Consider the following 19,881-nt stretch of genomic DNA (forward strand, 5'->3'; position numbering starts at 1 on the left):
GGCTGTTTTGACTACTGTGGCAGTATAATAGGTTCTAAAATCAGGTAGAGCAAGGCCTCCCACTTCGTTCTTCTTTTTCAGTAATGCTTTACTTATCCAGGGGCTTTTTCCCTTCCTTATGAAGTTGGTGGTTTTTTCTTCATCTCGTTAAAAAATATCATTGGAATTTGGATTGGAATTGCACTGTATCTATAGATTGCTTTTGGTAGAATAGACATTTTTACAACCATGAGTCTTCTTATCCATCAGCAAGACATGTTTTTCCACTTATGTAGTTCTCTTTTGGTTTCTTGCAGTAGTGTCTTGTAGTTTTCTTTGTATAAGTCTTTTACATCTCTTGTTAGATTTATTCCTAAGTATTTTATCTTCTTGGGGGCAACTGTAAATGGTATTGATTTGGTGATTTCCTCTTCAATGTTCTCTTGATTGGTGTAGAGGAATCGGACTGATTTTTGTATGTTTACCTTGTATTCTGATACTCTGCTAAACTCTTCTATTAGTTTCAGTAGTTTTCTTGAGGATTCTTTAGCGTTTTCTGTGTATAAGATTATGTCATCTGCAAACAGAGATACTTTTACTTCTTCCTTACCAATCTGGATGCCCTTTATCTCTTTATCTAGCCTAATTGCTCTGGCTAGGACCTCCAGCACAATGTTGAATAAGAGTGGTGATAAAGGGCATCCTTGTCTGGTTCCCAGTCTCAAGGGGAATGCTTTCAGACTCTCCATTTAGGGTGATGTCAGCTATTGGCTTTGTATAAATGCCCTTTTTTATTTTGAAAATTTTCCTTCTATTACTATTTTGCTGAGAGTTTTTATCATGAATGGGTGTTGAACTTTGTCAAATGCCTTTTCTGTATCAATTGATAAGATCATATAGTTCTTGTCTTTTGTTTTATTTATGTGATGGATTACATTCATTGTTTCCCTAATGTCGAACCATCCCTGCATACCTGGTATGAATCCCAATTGGTCATGGTGAATTATTTTTTTATGTTGTTTAATTCTATTGGCTAGAATTTTGTTGAGGATTTTTGCATCTAAGTTCATGAGGGATATAGACCTGCAATTTTCTTTTTTGTGGTGTCTTTACCTTTTTTTTTTTTTTTAACCTGGTTTAAACCCTGGTGGTGTAGTGGTTAAGTGCTACGGCTGCTAACCAAAGGGCTGGCAGTTCGAATCCTCCAGGAGCTCCTTGGAAACTCTATGGGGCAGTTCTACTCTGTCCTATAGGGTCGCTATGAGTCGGAATTGACTCAACAGCACTGGGTTTGGTTTTGTTTTGGTTACCTGGTTTTGGTATCAGGGATATGCTGTCTTCATAGAAAAAGTTTGGGAGTATTCCATCTTTTTCTGTGCTCTGAAATACCTTTAGTAGTAGTGCTGTTAACTCTTCTCTGAAAGTTTGGTAGAATTCTCCAGTGAAGCCATCTGGCCCAGGGCTTTTTTGGGGGGGAGTTTTTTAATTACCTGTCAAATCTCTTCTTTTGTTATGTGTTTATTTAGTTGTTCTACCTCTGTTTGTGTTAGTTTAGGTAGTGTGTTTGAGGAATTCATCTATTTCTTCTAGGATTTCAAATTTGTTAGAGTACAATTTTTCATAGTAATCTGATATGATTCTTTTAATTTTAGTTGGATCTGTTGTGATATCGCCCATCTCATTTCTTATTCAGGTTATTTGCTTCCTCTCCTGTTTTTCTTTTGTCAGTTTGGCCAATGGTTTATCAATTTTGTTAATTTTTTCAAATAATCAGCTTTTGGTCTTGTTAACTCTTTCAGTTGTTTTTCTGTTGTCTATTTCATTCCATTCTGCTCTAATTTTTATTATTTGCTTTCTTCTGGTGCCTGAGGGTTTCTTTTGTTGCTCTCTTTCTATTTGTTCAAGTTGTAGGGATAATTCTTTGATTTTGGCCTTTTCTTCTTTTTGGATGTGTGTACTTACTGATATAAGTTGACCTCTGAGCACTACTTTAGCTGTGTTCCAAAGGTTCTGATACGAAGTGTTTTCATTCTTATTGGATTCTATGAATTTCTTTATTCCATCCTTAACGTCTTCTATAATGCAGTTGTTTTTGAGCAAGGTATTGTTCAGTTTTCAAATGTTTGATTTCTTTTCCTTGCTTTTTCTGTTATCGATTTCTACTTTTATGGCCTTGTGGTCAGAGAAGATGCTTTGTACTATTTCGATGTTTTGGATTCTGTTAAGGCTTGCTTTATGACCTAATACGTGGTCTATTCCAGAGAATGTTCCATGTGTGCTGGAAAAGAAAGTATACTTGGCTGCTGTTGGGTGGAGTGTTCTGTATATGTCTATGAGGTCAGGTTGGTTGATTGTGACATTTAGATCTTCTGTGTCTTTATTGAGCTTCTTTCTGGATGTTCTGTCCTTCACTGAAAATGGTGTGTTGAAGTCTCCTACTATTACTGTGGAGCAGTCTATCTCACTTTTCAATGCTGTTAGAGTTTGTTTTATGTATCTTGAAGCCCTGTTGTTGGGTGCATAAATATTTGATGTGGTTATATCTTCCAGGTATATTGTCCCTTTAATCATTATATAGTGTCCTTCCTTATCCTTTGTGGTGGATTTAACTTTAAAGTCTATTTTGTCAGAAATTAATATTGCCACTCCTGCTCTTTTTTGATTGTTGTTTGCTTGATATATTTTTTTCCATCCTTTGAGTTTTAGCTTGTTTGTGTCTCTAAGTCTAAGGTGCATCTCTTGCAGGCAACATATAGATGGATCGTGTTTTTTTAATCCATTCTGCCACTCTCTGTCTCTTTGTTGGTGCATTTAGTCCATTTACATTCGGCGTAATTATGGATAGGTATGAGTTTAGTGCTGTCATTTTGATGTCTTTTTTTATGTGTTGTTGACAGTTTCTTTTTCCCACTTAATTTTATTGTGCTGAGTAGTTTATCTATTGTCTTTTCCTCTTATTCATTGTTATTGATTTTGTTTTTGCTGAATCTTTAATTTTTTCTTGTATTTTATGTTGATGAGTAGGAGTATCAGTCTCCTTTGCGGTTACCTTAATATTTACCCCTATTTTTCTAAGTTTAAACCTAACTTTTATTTCTTTATATTGCCTTGACTTCCTCTCCATATTAAAAATCTATGACATTTTCTTGTCCCTCTTTATTGTTTTAATGTTGTCTTCTTTTACATAATGACATCGCCCCTTCCCTGTTTTGAGTGTTTTTTATCTTGATTTATTTTTGTAATTTCCCTATCTGGGTTGACATCTGGTTGCTCTGTCCCGTGTTCTAGTCTTTGGTCAATATCTGATATTATTGATTTTCTAACCAGAGAACTCCCTCGTAGTTTTGATTTCGTTTTTACAGATTCCCTAAATTTCTGTTTATCTGGAAATGTCTGGATTTCGGCTTCATGTTTGAGAGACAGTTTTGCTGGACGTATGGTTCTTGACTGGCAATTTTTTTCCTTCAATGCTTTATATAAGTCATCCCATTGCCTTCTTGCCTTCATGGTTTCTGCAGAGTAGTCCAAGCTTATTCTTATTGACTCTCCTTTGTAGGTGACTTTTCATTTATCCCTAGCCACTCTTAAAATTCTCTATCTTTGGTTTTGGCAAGTTTGATTATAATATGTCTTGGTGACTTTCTTTTGGGATCTACCTTATGTGGAGTTCAATGACCATCTTGGACAGATATCTTCTCATGTTTCACGATATCAGGGAAGTTTTCTGCCAACAAATCTTCAGCAATTCTCTCTGTATTTTCTGTTCTCCCTCCCTGTTCTGGTACTCCAATCACTTGTAGGTTATTCCTCTTGATACAGTCCAACATGAATCTTATGGTTTCTTCATTTTTTTTAATTCTTTTATTTGATTTTTCTTCAAATATATTGGTGTCAAGTGCTTTGTCTTCAAGGTCACCAATTCTGCCTTCCACTTGCTCAATCTGCTCCTCTGACTTTCTATTGAGTTTCAAATTTTGTAATTTTATTGTTAATCTTCTCAATTTCTGATTGCTGTCTCTCCATGGATTCTTGCAGCCTATTAAATTTTTCATTATGTTCTTGAATAACCTTTTTAGTTTCCTCAACTGCTTTATCTGTGTGTTCCATGGCTTGTTCTGTGTTTTGCCTGCTCTTGCTTCTGACGTCTTGAAGAGTTCTGTATTCTACATTTCGTAATTCCAGGAATACACCTTCATCTGGAAGATTCCTTGATTATTTGTTTTGAGAGCTTGTTGAAGTGATCAATGTCTGCTTCTTTATGTGATTTAATATTGACTATTGTCTCCGAGCCATCTATAAGTTATTGTATTAATTTATTTTATGTTTGCTTACTGTATGCTAGCTTCTTACTTTTTGTTTTGATATGCCCAAATAGGCTGCCTGAGTGAGCTAGGTTGATAATTTTCACCTTTGAACCTCTAACATCCTGTCACTAGATGGCTAGAGCTGTTACCAGGTATATAAGCCTAGGAGTCCATTCACTTTTCCTGTATGGATTCAGCTCATGTGTCCAGGAAGTTGGTCATCAAGTGTGTGGCACAGGCTCTGTCCTACAGACTTAGAGGGGCAGGGGTTATTGGTGTAGGTACAGGTATCTTGTTGCAGCAGACGGTCATGCTCTGAACAAGGAAGGGTGCTGACAACCATCCCCTGTGTGTCTGTGAGGAAAGCACGTCCCTGTTCGCTACAGCACATAGGTGGGTGGCTTCTGCGGCTAGGCCATGGGCACTCAGTACTTTTGGTTGTAAGGACTGGGAGGTACCACTTATCCTTGGACCCCTGTCATGGGTGGCTGGGTGAGGTGGGTGGAGCCACCAGTCCTTAGGCCCCTGATGTGAGTAGGTGAGGACCCTGTTTAATAGGCAAAGTGGCGTCAAACATCAAATACCCACCTCTCCACCACACATCTGAAACAGTCGCAATCTGCCAACAAGAGCTTATTCTCCTGAAATGGGCCCACACAGGTCCATGCAGGGGTGAAAGGTATTCAAGGTCTGTGGACTGTTTGTGCCTGGACAGGAGCCACTTCTGTCCTGAGCTCCCCAGCTTAGTGGAGCTGGCAGATTATCTTTTCCCCCAGTTGTGAATTTATTCCTTCTCCAAGGTCAGCAGAATGGCTCAGAGCATGCAGCAGGGCCTATCTCAGGCCCAGGGAAGTCAACGGCCACTGAAGTTGGCTTTAGGGCTGGGGGTGCTGTAAAATAAACACAAGTACTTAGCTTTTGCCAAGAGTGCTGTTATTCTCTGGTTCCAGAGGTGTGAGTAGGCTGTGTGGCTCGCTGTCTCTTCGTGAGGAAACTGCATCTGGAAGGCCACTGCCAGCCCTGAAATGGTTGCTCCATGGGATCCTGCCTGAGGGTTCCTGCTGAGTCACGTCTGGAAACTCTTCACCACTTCTGAACCATCTCTCCCTCACACTGCTGCTCAGTCCATTTTCTAACTTGGCCTTTGATGTTCAGGGCTCCTAGCTTGTCACATACATAATCGCTTCACATGACTTTTCTGGTCTTTGTTGTAAGAGGGATCACTGGAAGTGTCTGACTACTCTGCCATTTTGGTCCTGCCTCCCCAACAAATTTCTTAAACCAAAAATGCAATCCATTGCCATTGAATTGACTCCAACTCATAGTGACCCTGCAGGACACAGCAGAGCTGCCCTATAGGTTTTCCAAGGCTGTAATCCTTACAAAAGCGAACTGTCACATCTTTCTCTCCCAGAGTAGCTGGTGGGTTTGAACCACCAACCTTTTGGTTAGTAGCTAAGCACTTAACCACTGCACCACCAGAGCTCCTTACAAGTGCTATTGTCAATTTGATCCCTGATAGATAGATCTTAAGAGAGCATAATGCTCAAGGCAGATTTTTTTTACTAGTTAAACTAAACTATTGTTTGGTTTTAAGAAGACTTAAGGGGATATTTTTGGTTTAGGTTTAAAGATTATTTCAGGGCAATAGTGTGATGGTTAAGGTTGTGTGTCAGCTTGGCTGGGCCATGATTCTCAGTGGTTTGGCAGTTATGATGTAGTTTGGTAACTATGTAATAATGTAATCACTCCATGATGAGATCTGTTATGAGTAGCTGATCAGTTGAAAGAGAATTTCCTTGGGGATGTGGCTTGCATCCAATATAGGTAGACTTTCTGGTAAAGCTTGTTGGCTCTTGCTCACTCTGGATCCTGCAGCTGGCTCCTGTTCATCTGACCACTGGTTCTTGGGATTGAGCTAGCATCATACCTGCCGACCTTAGAATTTGTCAGCCTCTGCAGCCTGTGAGCAAGGGACCTGCCGTCTGACCTGCAAATCTTGGGTTCACCAGCTCCTGCAGTTACGTGAGTCAGGAAAATCCTCCAGCCTGACCCATGGATTGGGAGTTTCCAGCCTCTACGACCATGTGAGCAATTTCCTTGATATAAATTTCTCTCTCTATGTATATATTTATATGCTTCACTGGATTTGCTTCTCTAGAGAACCCAGCCTAAGAGAAATAGTTTCAGGGGTGCATCCAGCCTCCAAGGCTCCAGAATGTCTGGATTCCATGAGAATTTGAAAATTTCCCTCTTTTGATCAGGATTCTCCTATAGAGTATTTGATCAAAATGTGGCCTGTATTCTTCACAAATGTTAATGTCATGAAAGACAAAGAAAGCTGAGAAATTCTCTCATGAACAGAAACGAAACGCAATGCATGATTCTGGATTGGATCCTGGATCAGGATAAAAATTGCTACAAAAGACAATTTGCAAGATTTGAATGAGAACTACTATTGAGATTATAGCAGTTTATAAAAAAAAAAAACTGTTGCTATCAAGTTGATTCTGACTCATAGCAACCCTATACGACAGAGTAGAACTCCCCCATAAAGTTTTCAAGGAGCTCCTGGTGGATCTGAACTGCGGACCTTTTGGTTAGCAGCCGTAGCCCTTAACCACCATGCTACCAGGGTTTCCAATAGCAGTATATCAATGTTAAATTCTCTGATTTTTATAATTCTACTGTGGTTCTATAAAAGAATGTCCTTGTTCTTAGAAAATACACACTGAAATGTTTAGCAGTAAGGAGGCATCAAATCTGTAACTTACTATCAAATCATTCAGAAAAAAAATTATATATGCACTATATACATATACTATACATCATGTAATATATAAAAAACCAAAAAAATCCATTGCCGTTGAGTCAATTCCGACTCATAGCAACCCTACAGGACAGAGTAGAACTGCCCCATACAGTTTCCAAGGGGCGCCTGGCACATTTGAACTGCTGACCTTTTGGTTAGCATACGTAGCACTTCACCACTACGCCACCAGGGTAGTGATGTCACCAAGTGACATACTATATATCACTTTATATGTATGTATAAAAACCCCGTGCCATCGAATCAATTCCGACTCACACTGAACCTATAGGACAGAGTAGAACTGCCCCATAGAGTTTCCAAGGAGCACCTGGCAGATTCGAACTGCTGACCCTTTGGTTAGCAGCCGTAGCGCTTAACCACTACACCACCAGGGTTTCCTTATACATATATATGTATATATATACATACATGTGTGTATATATATATGTACAGTCTTAGGCTGAGTTCTCTAGAAAAGCAAAACCAGTAAAGCATATAAATATATAGAGAGATTTATATAAAGGAAGTGGCTCACATGGCTGTAGGGGCTGGAACGTCCCAATCTGTGGGTCAAGATAGAGGCTTCTCTTGATTCACGTAGCCACAGGGCCTGGCAAACTCAAGATCACCAGGTCAGAGGGCAGGGTTCTTCCTCATAGGCCGCAAATATCAATGAATCCCAAGATCTACAGGCAAGACCACAGATAAGCTTTTAGCTCAAGTTCCAAGAACCAGAGGTCAGATGAACAGGAGTCAGCTTCAGAGTCCAGAGCAAGCAAAAGCCTTGCCAGAAAGTCCACTTACATTTGATCAGGCCACATGCCCAAGAAAACTCCCTTTCAACTGATTGGCTACTCACAGCAGATCCCATCAAGGAGGTGATCACATTATATCAAGTCTCATCATGGAAGTGATCACAACATCATACATCTTCTAAACTACATCATAACTGCCAAACAACTGAGAATCATGGCCCAGCCAAGCTGACACACAAGTTTAACCACCACATATATACAGAGAGAGAGCCTGGTTACACAATGGTTAAGAGCCTGGCTGCTAACCAAAATGTCGGCAGTTCAAATCTACCTTGGAAACCCTATGGGGCAGTTCTACTCTGTCCTGTAGGGTCACTCTGAGTCGGAATCGACTTGACAGAGATGACCTATACATAATACATATGAGTAAGAGCACCCCAAATTAACCTTGAACACCCAACATGAGATGCACTAAGGTCTGAGGCTAAAACTCCATTTTGAATCAAAAGTAACTTCTGCATTGAGAATGCAGCCTGTCATTTCTATAACTCTCCACATAAAAAAAAAAAAAAAACAACTCTCCACATACCCTGAGAAAATTACTTGGTAAAGAATTTTAGTTAAGAACATGATTTTGTTTGCTTAAAGGTTTTACTCGCTTAAGAATGCTGCTTGTTCAGGAAACTAAGTCCAAAACATTTCTCAGAACAAATGCTTACTCAAGATAAACTTTAGAGTTATACATGTCCTTTCTGTAGTCACCTAGGGAGGGTCTCATGATTATTTCAAGGTCTGATGTACCCAATTCAATGATCACTTCATAACTTTTAAAAAACAATTTTAGAAATGTATGTAATCTCCTGCCAATCAGATATATCCTCACCCAATTTTGTAACTATTGCCTAAATGTCAACTAATCACTGAATTTTACTGAAGTTCCTTGTCACCATTACCTAAATGTCATCCAGTCACTGAATCTTTACTGAAGTTTCTTGTATTTTCTTGTAAAAATTCCCTGAACTGTCTCTTCCTCAGATCACTTAGTTCAGAATTCCCTGGGCCTTGTGATTCCCAGTTTGTAAATTGCCTTGCCTCTCAATGAAAGCTCTTTACTTTTAATTTCAACCAGACTCTGTCGTTTTGGCTGTAGGCCATTTCTTGGTGTCAGAAGTGGAATCTGAAGGAGAGCGGTTGAGGTGACCCCCAGGAGGCTCGGGAACTTGAGCCCCACCTGGTACTAGCAGGAGCCTCTTGGCTTGTCGCTTCCCTGGACCTCCTCAGGAGTTGGCTCAGGTAAGTCCGTTTCGGATCCAAACTCCACCCTTTTTGCGTAGAGGTCTTTGAACTTTATTGAGGATTACTTTCCTCTTCATTTTTGTCCAGATTTGTTTTCTCTTTAATTTGTCCTAAGATTGGTGCATAATTTTGTCTAGATAGAGGTTATTCTACTCCTCAAAGTCTCGGTAGCTACGGAGGTAATTCTACTTTCAAAGAACTCTGGGTCACTATAAGTCAAAAAATTTGGGCACGGGTCCACCAGCAATAGCCATCAGGGTGGTTGCCAGCACTTATCATGAGTGTTAAATACTCCTGTGACAGAATAAGGTGGTTACAAGACAGGCCAGAGCACTAGGCTGCCTGCCACCTGCAAGTGAACTCTCTCGCACAATGAAGGTACATATCGGTCTGACAAAACACTGTTCAAATCCCATGGCATTCTTCTTCCAGGTTTTTGTGACTCAGAGAAAACCAAAAGTAGTGCTCCACACAGCCTTTTGCCTCAGAGGCAATAGAGAATAGTGCCCTTTTTTTATTTTCAGGGCATGTTTGGTTGGGAATCACCAAATCTTGTAAGAAAACCAGTGATGCCAATTTGCAGGGGGAGGGGGCAGCTCCTAATTAGCATCACCTGACCAAAGACAATTTAAAAAATCAGTAGCCACTTCAAAGTACTTTCCAATTAGAATAGTATATTTTAAAATAAAAGACTAGGTCTCTAGCCAGCAAAATTAATTAGGTTCAGAAGAAATGAAACCAAGTTTCTTAAGATTGTTACATAGGAATCCCAGAAGATCAAATTCCCTGCTGAGAAATGTATTGACTCTGGGAAACCAAAATTTCAACCTGTCATGAACTGAATTATGTCACCCAAAAATATGTATATCAATTTGGCTATGCCATGATTCCCAGTATTGTGTGACTGTCCACCATTTTGTCATTTGAGGTGATTTTTCCTGTGTTGTAAATCCTATCACTATGATGTTAATGAGATGGATTAGCAGCAGTTATGTTGATGAGATCTACAAGATTAGATTGTGTTTTAAGCCAATCTCTTTTGAGATGTAGAAGAAAGAAGGGAGCAGAGAGACAGAGGGCCTCATACCACCAAGAAAGCAGCACCTGGAGCAGAGTGCTTCCTTTGGAACCGGGGTTCCTGTGCTGAGAAGTCCATAAGAAGATTGATGACAAGGATCTTCCTCCAGAGCTGACAGAGAAAGCCTTCCCCGGAGATGACGTCCTGAATTTGGACTTCTGGCCTACTAGACTGTGAGAGAATAAACTTCGGTTTGTTAAAGCCATTCACTTGTGGTATTTCTGCTACAGCAGCACTAGATGACTAAGACAGAACCTAGTTTTTAATATCCTCTATAAATAAATGATTCTGGATTTCTCTGCTACCAGGACGCTGGTTTGGAGTTCATGTTCAAAAACACTATAAGCTGAATATACTTGAAATTATTTAAAATCTCAGTGATCACCCTGGGAAAATGTAGCCTTTCTCTTTTGTTATGTTTTGAGAAGCTTGCCTGTAATCTAGAATGCTGCTGTGTCTGAGTTTCTGTATTAAGTTAAAGGCCATGGCTGGTGTTTTCGATGGGGCTGTCTAAAATTCGCAGCTCTTTTCTCTTCCAGGACACCCTGGTGGTGTAGTGGTCAAATGCTACAGCTCCTAACCAAAAGGTCAGCAGCTCTAATCTACCAGGTGTTCCTTGGAAACTCTATGGGACAGCTCTACTCTGTCCTATAGGGTCACTATGAGTCAAAATCGACTCGATGGCAATGGGTAATGGGTTTTCTTTTCCAAAAATAACTGCTTCTTACTCTAAGAAATTTCATACAAATCAGTCTATTTGAAAAGTGCACTGAAAAAGAATAAATTGTTAATTTTGATTGGTATAACAAGGCCTTAAAAAAGAGACAAATTATTCTAAATTGCTTATTTAAAGGATTCTATAAAGCATGCAAAAGACAAGGCTATGAAAATATAATAATTTCCTACCTCCTGATGGTATTATTAAATTAGGTTACAATATTTCTTCAAAGAACTTACTCTGATTGGTTTAATGATAAATAAGCACTTGCATAAATTGAATGGTCTTAATATTTCCAGGAATTAATGAAAATGAATTCATTCCAGTGAAGATTTTATGTTTATGTTAACCTTGAAAGTAAAACCTTTCTAAGTTACTTAAGCTAGATGTTATATGAAATATGTTTTATTTAAGGAAAAAAAGTAATGTTTATTAATTCCCGAATGACAAGAAATGGAAGGCTCACAGGACTGGAAAAATTTAGCCTCCCATATAAGTGTTTTCTGAGTCCCCAGGATGGAGAACACTCAGTCCAAAGCAAGAGAAACAAAGTAAAAGGCCCTTCAAGATAGTTTCTATTGAAGTGGCCTTGAAGAGACCTTAAAACGCCTTCTCTGGAATCCTCTGGTAACTGCCCCTGCGACCATAATCGAACAGCTGCAATAATAAGGGGAAAACTAAAATAGGAGGGGCCACCTCTGTGTTACCGGGCAACCATGCTGCTTGCATTTGAAATAGTAGAGGCATGGCTCCAAAAATGACTGAGGGCTCAGCCAACTTTGACCTTATAATGAGTAAGGAAAGAAACCATCCAAATTTGTTAATTGATTACTCTAATTTTCATAAAGTAACTATAGAGAGATTTTTAAGACATCGAAGAGAAGACATTGAAACATAGGAAAAAGCTAAACTTTTTTTATTTCAATGGTAATTATGTTTTATAACATCTAGGCTTAAATTAACTTCCAAGATTTTTAAGTAACTTACTAATATCAAATTAATAGATATTCATTATAATTAAATTTTATAGGCTATTGCTTTTTATGCCACAAAAAAGGATTTCCTGATATTTCAGCTTAGTAATGAGTATGTTCATTTTTGCCAATTAAAAGGTTGTAGTTAGGTACTATAAGAGATATATACAAAAACAAAAATTTTAAAGGTTTGTAAAAAGAGAATTTATTTAATATAGTCAAGTTCTTATCCACTGCAACTAAAAGTTAACAGGTTAATTTATGAAAATCTTTAAGAGCTTTAATGTCCATAACAAAGAATTAAATTTCTCACTGTTAAGATAACAAAATTTCCTTTGATTATTGACTTGAAGGGTTAATGTTGTTCTTTGTTCAGTTTGCCTTGAAGGCAAGAGTTCAACAAAATAATTCCTGGATCTAAAAAACTATAAAATATGTTAAAATCCTAACAAAGTTTGCTCAATTTTAATAGACTTGTTTCCTTAATTTACTGTTTTCTATGTAATCTGCCCAGAAGGCAAAAGTTCAGTGTCTCTAAATTTATGGTAACTTTATGCCCTTGACTAAGAAACCAAGACACTTGGCTTTAGAAAAGCTAAAGTTTTTACCTCTAAGATCTTTAGTTAAATAACTCAAGTACTGTTCCTTGATGACCTATAATAAACTCCTGATAACTTTGAAACTTTGTGGAAAGACACAATATTATGCCATAATTTTATTATTTCTATTGCTAACTTGATTGCAGTTCGTTTCCTTTGAATCTAGCATCATCAAGATCAATGGGTTTAGCCAGAGAATAAACATTGTTTACCCACAGAGCTTTTTATTACTATTCAGATGTTTATAGACTTAATAATCTTAGAATATCCTTAGTATATCCTGACTATTGAATGTCTTAGGATGTGTTATATCTAAAGCTTTAAAAAATAAAAAGGTTAATCATTATGTTTAGAGATCTTTTCATCCAAAGTTCTTTTTTCGTTTGTGAGTTTATTCAGCTTTGGATTACTCTTTTATAATTAATTCCTATAAGTCTTTCACTTTTAAGACCAAAAACCAAACCAAACCCAGTGCCGTCGAGTCGATGCCAACTCATAGCGACCCTACAGAACTGCCACATAGAGTTTCCAAGGAGCGTCTGGAGGATTTGAACTGCCGATCTTTGGCTAGCAGCTGTAGCACTTAACCACTATGCCACCAGGGTTTCCTTCACTTTTAAGAAGTATTATTATTAACATAAGTTAATCATGACCTTTTTAAGTTTGTCATCTAAAGATAAGTTTTCCTTTGCTTGATCAGAATATTTCAATAAAAATAGACTATGTCAGACTTGTGAAGAGCACTATGTTTCAAACATGAATATGATTGGGATAAATCAAGATTTCTAGAACTCTTATGTAGAAGCTGACAGAGTTTTCAGACTATTACTATTCCAGAATTGCAGGGGACCAAAATTAACTACATTAGACTGAGTAAACAAAAAAATTTTTTTGTTATAAGGCTTATATGAGAATATTGCTGCTCTTCAATGTTTTATTGCCTAGATATAAGAAACCATTTTTTTCTTTCCCTCCTTCGACCAAACCTGTATTTCAATGGTGTAATAATTTTACATCTATTTTTATACCTCAAATAAAATTAGAAAAGGTTATAGCACATACCAAAATTCTGACTAAATATATTCAGAATGTTTTAAATGATTCTGCCCATGGACTCCAATAAATTAATACTGAAATGACTATGAAAAGAGAAGTAGTTCTTCATAACCAAATGGCCCTCCCTTACGATACTTATACCAATAATCCTTAATCTAATATTCTAAAAGATACTTTTTCACAGGTTAATGAAACCTTTGATAAATAGAAACTAAATCCAAAAATCTACTTAACATCTCCCCCAGAGAATCTATATATATTAGAAGAGACATCAATTGAAAGACTCATTGGAACCTTGTTAGACGAGACCATACTTAGTCCTTCTCACTAATCCTTGTGCTGCTAAATTACAGGGAGTTTAAACTTGGATCCATCTGTCTCAGTTTAAGGAGGCTGAAGCCCCCACCTGGGCTGTTAAACCTATTGAAGGACTTAAACTGAAGTTCAAATGCCCTTGTGGCCAGGAGCAGATGACATCGGAAATAGATGGCTCCTCTGAAGATTACAGAAGAAGATTTCATGCAACCTTCTGAAAATTTTCGGCTCTTTATTTCCTTCTACCTCAACAAGGAGGAGTCTGCACCATTGCCAACACCTCCTCCTGTACTTGTATAAGCTCTTCAGGGGAAGTAGAATAAGACATTAGACAAATCCTCCAGAAAGCTACATGGCTTCATTTCTATTCCTCCTATATTTGACTCTCCCATTTAGACACCTTTAGTTGGTTACCCAAAGGCATAGGATCTTGGCTTTGTTATATTTTACAAACTGGTTTAATTATACGCATTGTTGTTGCTATAATAATTTCTATTATCAAATAATGTATGAGAAGTGTATCTAATATGTTCAAACAAGCTACTAACTCCATTCTTATGGAAAAAAATAATGTACTTAGAAAAAAACAATTACATGACTTTAACCTCTCACCATAGGCTCAGCCTTCTCGCATCATGTCAGGTGAGGTCTCTTGTTTCAGTCCAGTTCTTTACTCTCCCAACCCACTATTTAACATTCAGTGCTGCCCATCTGTCTAATTATAGTGTCTGGGGTCTTAAATGTCTGTGTAGACAGACAGCCATCCAATGTGAAAAGACCTTGCCAAAGACAAGTTTCTCCTTTGTGGGTGATCAGAAAAATCTAAAAACTAACTTGCCCTGGAGATGAGGCTGTTAGCCCAGCAAGGCAGAAGACTTAAGATCAAAGAATCTCTTTCTAATAAGATTCATGATCAAAAGGGGGGATTGATTAAGAGCACTCCAAATTAACTTAGGACTCTCAACATGAGATGATGTCTATGCACTAAGGTCTGAGGCTAAATCTCCATTTTGAATCAAAAGTAACTTCCGCATCGAGAATGCAGCCTGTCATTTCTGTAACTCTCCACAGTACCTTGAGAAAATTATTTGGTAAGCAATTTCAGGGAGGAATGTGATTTTGTTTGCTTAAAGGTTTTACCTGCTTAAGAATGCTCCCTGTTCAGGAAACTGAGTCCAAAGCTATTCTCAGAACAAATGCTTACTCAAGATAAACTTTAGAATTATGCATGTCCTCCCTGTAGTCACCCAAGGAGGGACTCATGATTATTTTGAGGTTGGATGTACCCAATTTAATGATTATAGCTTTTAAAAAACAATTTTAGAAATGTATGTAGTCTCCTACCAATCAGATGTCCCCTCACCCAATTTTGTTTAACTATTACCTAAATGTCAACCAATCACTGAATTTTTACTGTAGTTTCTTGTATTTTCTTATAAAAACTCCCTGAATTGTCCCCTCTTTGGATCACTTAGTTCAGAATCCTCTGAACCTTGTGATTCCCAATTTGAAAATTGCCTTGCCTATCAATGAAAACTCTTTACTTTTAATTTCAACCAGGCTCTGCTGTTTTTGCCCTATGACACAGATATATATGTAATACATACATATGTAATATAACCCAAACCCAACCCATTACAGTTGAGTCTATTCCAATTCATAGCGACCCTATAGGACAGAGTAGAACTGCCCCATAGAGTTTCTAAGGAGTGGCTGGTGGATTATAAATTGCTGATCTTTTGGTTAGCAGCCGAGCTCTTAACAACTACACCACCAAGGCTCCATATGTTTTATATATATATATACACACACACACACACACACACAAAACCAAACCCATTGCCATCAAGTCGATTCCAAGTCAAAGCGACTCTATAGGACACAGTAGAACTGCCCCATAGGGTTTCCAAGGCCATAATCTTTATGGAAGCAGATTGCCACATCTTTCTCCCATGGAGTAGTTGATGGGTTTGAACTGCAGACCTTTTGATTAGCGGCCGAGCGCTTAACCACTATGCCACCAGGGCTCGCTTGCTCATGTTCTCTCTCTCTACATATAACCTGTTGTCATCTAGTAAATTCTGACTCTTAGTGACCCTATAGGACAGAGTAGAATTCCCCCATAGTTCCAAGGAGCAGCTGATGGATTCACACTGCTGATCTCTTGATTAGCAGCAGTAGCTCTTAACCACTATGCCACCAGGGCTCCATATATATATATAAAGGTATATATATGTAGAGAGACAGAGAGAAAACAAATGTGACAAAGGTTAACAGTTGGTGAACCTGGTGGAAGGGTAAGCAGGAGTCCTTGGTACTATTCTGGCAATTTTTCTGTAAGTTTCAAATAATATCTAACTAAAAGTAAAAACAATTATAACAAATAAATTAAATCCCTGGGTCAAAATGGATACACATTAAGAATGTACTAGATATCTGTGTCACTGATTTTATTTTTCAATCTTGGAGAATTTCATTTTTAGAGCAGTTCATTTGAGGGAATATGGGGAGAGGAGGCATCAGTCTACCTCTGTTCACCCTATATGGCTTCAAACAACATCCAAAAAGTAGGTGGAGTCAAATTCTTTTTTGAAACAGGGCAGGTTTCAAATAAACCGTTAAGTCCCACACCAACATAAGGTGTGCTCTGTATCCTTTTCTCTCCCTTGAAATCTCAACTTCTCCCATCTCTGAAGATCTGCACTGCTCATAGAAATTCCTTCCTGTGGAAAGGGACAGATATACGCACTGGCTGCACACACATTTACCCCTACACCCTAGCCCCAGGGAGGGAGGAAAAAAGAAACCCTCTGCCAGCCAGTCGATTCCAGCTCACAGAGATTCTATAGAACAGAGTAGAATTGCCCAGAGGGTTTCCAAGGTTGTAATCTTTGCAGGAGGGTCCTGGTGGTACAGTGCTTAAAGTGCTCAGCTGCTAACGGAAAGGTTGGCGGTTGGAACCACCAGCCACTCCACAGAAGAACGACGTGGCAGTCTGCTTCCGTAAAGATTCACAGCCTAGGAAACCCTATGGGGAAGTTCTACTCTATCTTATAGGGTTGCTATGAGTCTGAATTGACTCGATGGCAATGGGGTAGTCTCTATGGAAGCAGACTGACACATCTTTCTCCCACAGAGTGGTGGGCTGCAGCCGAGCGCTTAACCACTGTGCCACCAGGGCTTCTACTAGCGAAGGAGGAGTGTCCCTGAATTGCAGTCTTTTTGAGGAGGTGCCGCCAGCCACTCAGCTCAGTTCAGCATCCCAGAGCATTTCCAAACCTCAACTCTTCCTGCCCCAGGCCCCTTGGATGCAAGGGAGCCCTGCAGGGAGCCTACATCCTTCCTTCTTTGATCATTTCTTTGAACTTAACCTTTAAAAGCTCAGAACTCATAAAACATGTGGGCTACAGGGACCTTGCTGTTCATCTAGTCCAATCCCCTCAATTTATATTACGCCTGGATACCCAGGCCAGAGAGTGGGAGTGACTTACCCAAGATCACACAACAGGTGAGAATCCAGGACTCTCAGCAAACCTGTTACCCAACCCTGGCATCTGGTCTGGAGCCCCTTACTCAACAAGCCCTGACTGACCAATTCCAAATTCGATCTCACCCTCCTTACCTTTGGTTGGCTCATGTTCTACTTATTGTATGCTGCTGAGTCAATTCCAACTCATAGTGACCCTATAGAACAGGGCAGAACTGCCCCATAGGGTTTCACAGGCTGTAATCTTTATGGGAGGAACCCTGGTAGCATGATGGTTAAGAGCTTCTAACCAAAAGGAGCCCTGGCTTGGCTGCTAACCAAAAGATCAGCAGTATGAATCCACCAGGCACTCCTGGGAAACCCTATAAGGTAGTTCTATTCTGTCTGATAGGGTCGCTATGAGTCGGAATCAACTCGACGGCAACAGGTTTGATTTGGTTTAATCTTTATGGGAGAGATTGCCAGGACTTTTCTCGTGTGAAGTGTGGCTGGTGGGTTCAAACCACTGATCTTTTGGTTTGCAGCCGAGCACTTAACCATTGCACTACCAGGGCTCCTTACATTCTACTTCAGGGAATATAATAAAAATCAACAACCTCACACACCTACTGAGCACTAAGTGCGGGTGCTTTGCTAAAACTGTCTACAGACACTATTAACTCAGTTGGTTAATCTTCATAAAACATTAAGGCAAGTATAATTATTATTCCCATTTACAGATGAGGAAGCTGAGGCCTAGAGAGGTTAAGCAACTTACTCAAGGTCACACACTGAGAATGCTCCTGACAAATTTGAGTTTTGTTCCTACGCCAAACTGCCTCTTCACGCATGAGACAGTCAACAAAATGCAAGAGACATTTATTAAACAGCTACTGTGTGCAGAACAGAAACCTTGGTGGCATAGTGGTTAAGTGCTACGGCTGCTAAACGAAGGGTCAGCAGTTCGAATCTGCCAGGCGCTCCTTGGAAACTCTACGGGGCAGCTCTACTCTGTCCTATAGGGTCACTATGAGTCGGAATCACCTCGACGGCACTGGGTTTGGGGTTTTTTTTTGGTACCTGCAGAACACGGAAGTAAAAACTATGGGAACTTATGACTTTAGCCCTGCCAGAGAGGAGTGTGGAGGATTTGCAGGAGATCAGATGCACTTTGGAGAAGTCGAGAGAGGCTTCTTGGAAGAGGCATCTGAGAGAAGAACTGAAGGATATATAAGATTCCAACAGATAGCGATGTGAAGGAGGTGTCCCAGGAAGAACTGATGCATGCTGGCAGGGTTCAATGGAGGGCAGGTTATGCCCAGGGATCAGTGTAAGACCAGGCTAAGTGGAGGCCATATTTTAACAGCACGGTAAGGAGTTTTGGGGAGCCATGAGAACTTTTTAAGCAGTACGGTGACCCAAGTTGAAGTTATTAAAAGATCTGGCCAGTGTGCAGGATGGGTGCCTGGAGAGAGCCTGGCTGGGGCACTGTCTGGGAGAAGCTGAGCTGAGTCAGTAGCTTCCCTGCAGTCTCAGCATTGATGGCGGCGCAGCACAGCCGGGCACCAGAACTGAGTTCCTAGGGCATCTGCTAGAGTTCACAGCCTATGGAATTCAGTTCTCAGAGCCAGGTGGCCAGACTTCTTTTGTGACTCTTGCCTCCATTCTCTCTTCTGTGAATTTGCCCACATTCTCAAGATGAACAAGTTGAAGCCCAGAACGGACCAGATGAGGAACCTGATATCACAAGATTCCTCCTATCCCAGGGAGGGTCTGAGTTTGGAGCTAAAAGGGGGGGCCCACAGAAGGGTAAAGGGGCAGGGGTTCTCTAAAGTGTAACAGAATTGTGGTAGAGTACGAGCTGAGGTGGCTCAGGTCCATGGCACGGATTCTGTCCCCCAGGCTTTGGGTACTGCGTGGTCAGTCCTGAGTCATCTCCTGCCCAGATGTGCTAGATGGCGGGGCCAGATGGCTTAAAGGGGTCAGGGGTTGGGAAAAGAGCCAGAACACACACACCGAGAAGGCATCACTCTGCAGGTTGAGGGGCTTCCTGAGTCAATGGAGAACCCCGAAATGGAGACCCTCAAGATGGGAACCCTGGGATCCCAGCTCGCCACCTGAAGTGAAGGCCTGGAGTATCTGGGGTTGGGGAGTGGAACAGCAAGATTTCCTTGAAACGTACTTTCATTTTCTGGAGAGGGGAAGCTGCAGATTCAGAGCCATTCTACCCCCACCCTGCCGAAGACCACGAAAAAGGGACCAGCACTTACCCACCAAGCCTCATCTCTTGAGCTCCTGGGGCTGGATCTGCAATGATGCCCTCCAAGAGTGCTCCTTAAATAGGGCCACCACCAGGCCCCAGTCAGCTACCACCCCCACCCCATCCCAGCTCTTCTGAGAAAGGAGGAAGGTGTGGGAGGGCTGGGCACCCTGCCCGGAGAGTCCTTTCTGACCTCAAGCCAGAAAGAAGACCCTCCCCCTCATCCTTCCAAGCATCCCCTTCCTTACCTCAGTCTCTGACTGGGTCCC

General features: G+C 40.1%; 1 long non-coding RNA gene across 1 annotated transcript; it reads right to left on the reverse strand.

Moving 5' to 3' along the window:
• Positions 1 to 1,087: 1,087 nt before the first annotated feature.
• Positions 1,088 to 19,881, reverse strand: LOC135227901 (uncharacterized). The gene is made up of 2 exons (XR_010318069.1): positions 10,251 to 19,881; positions 1,088 to 7,781 (listed from the first exon to the last, which is right to left on the reverse strand). It is a non-coding gene; the product is annotated as an uncharacterized LOC135227901 (long non-coding RNA).

Source organism: Loxodonta africana, chromosome 16, assembly GCF_030014295.1.
Source record: "Loxodonta africana isolate mLoxAfr1 chromosome 16, mLoxAfr1.hap2, whole genome shotgun sequence".
NCBI classification, from domain to species: domain Eukaryota; kingdom Metazoa; phylum Chordata; class Mammalia; order Proboscidea; family Elephantidae; genus Loxodonta; species Loxodonta africana.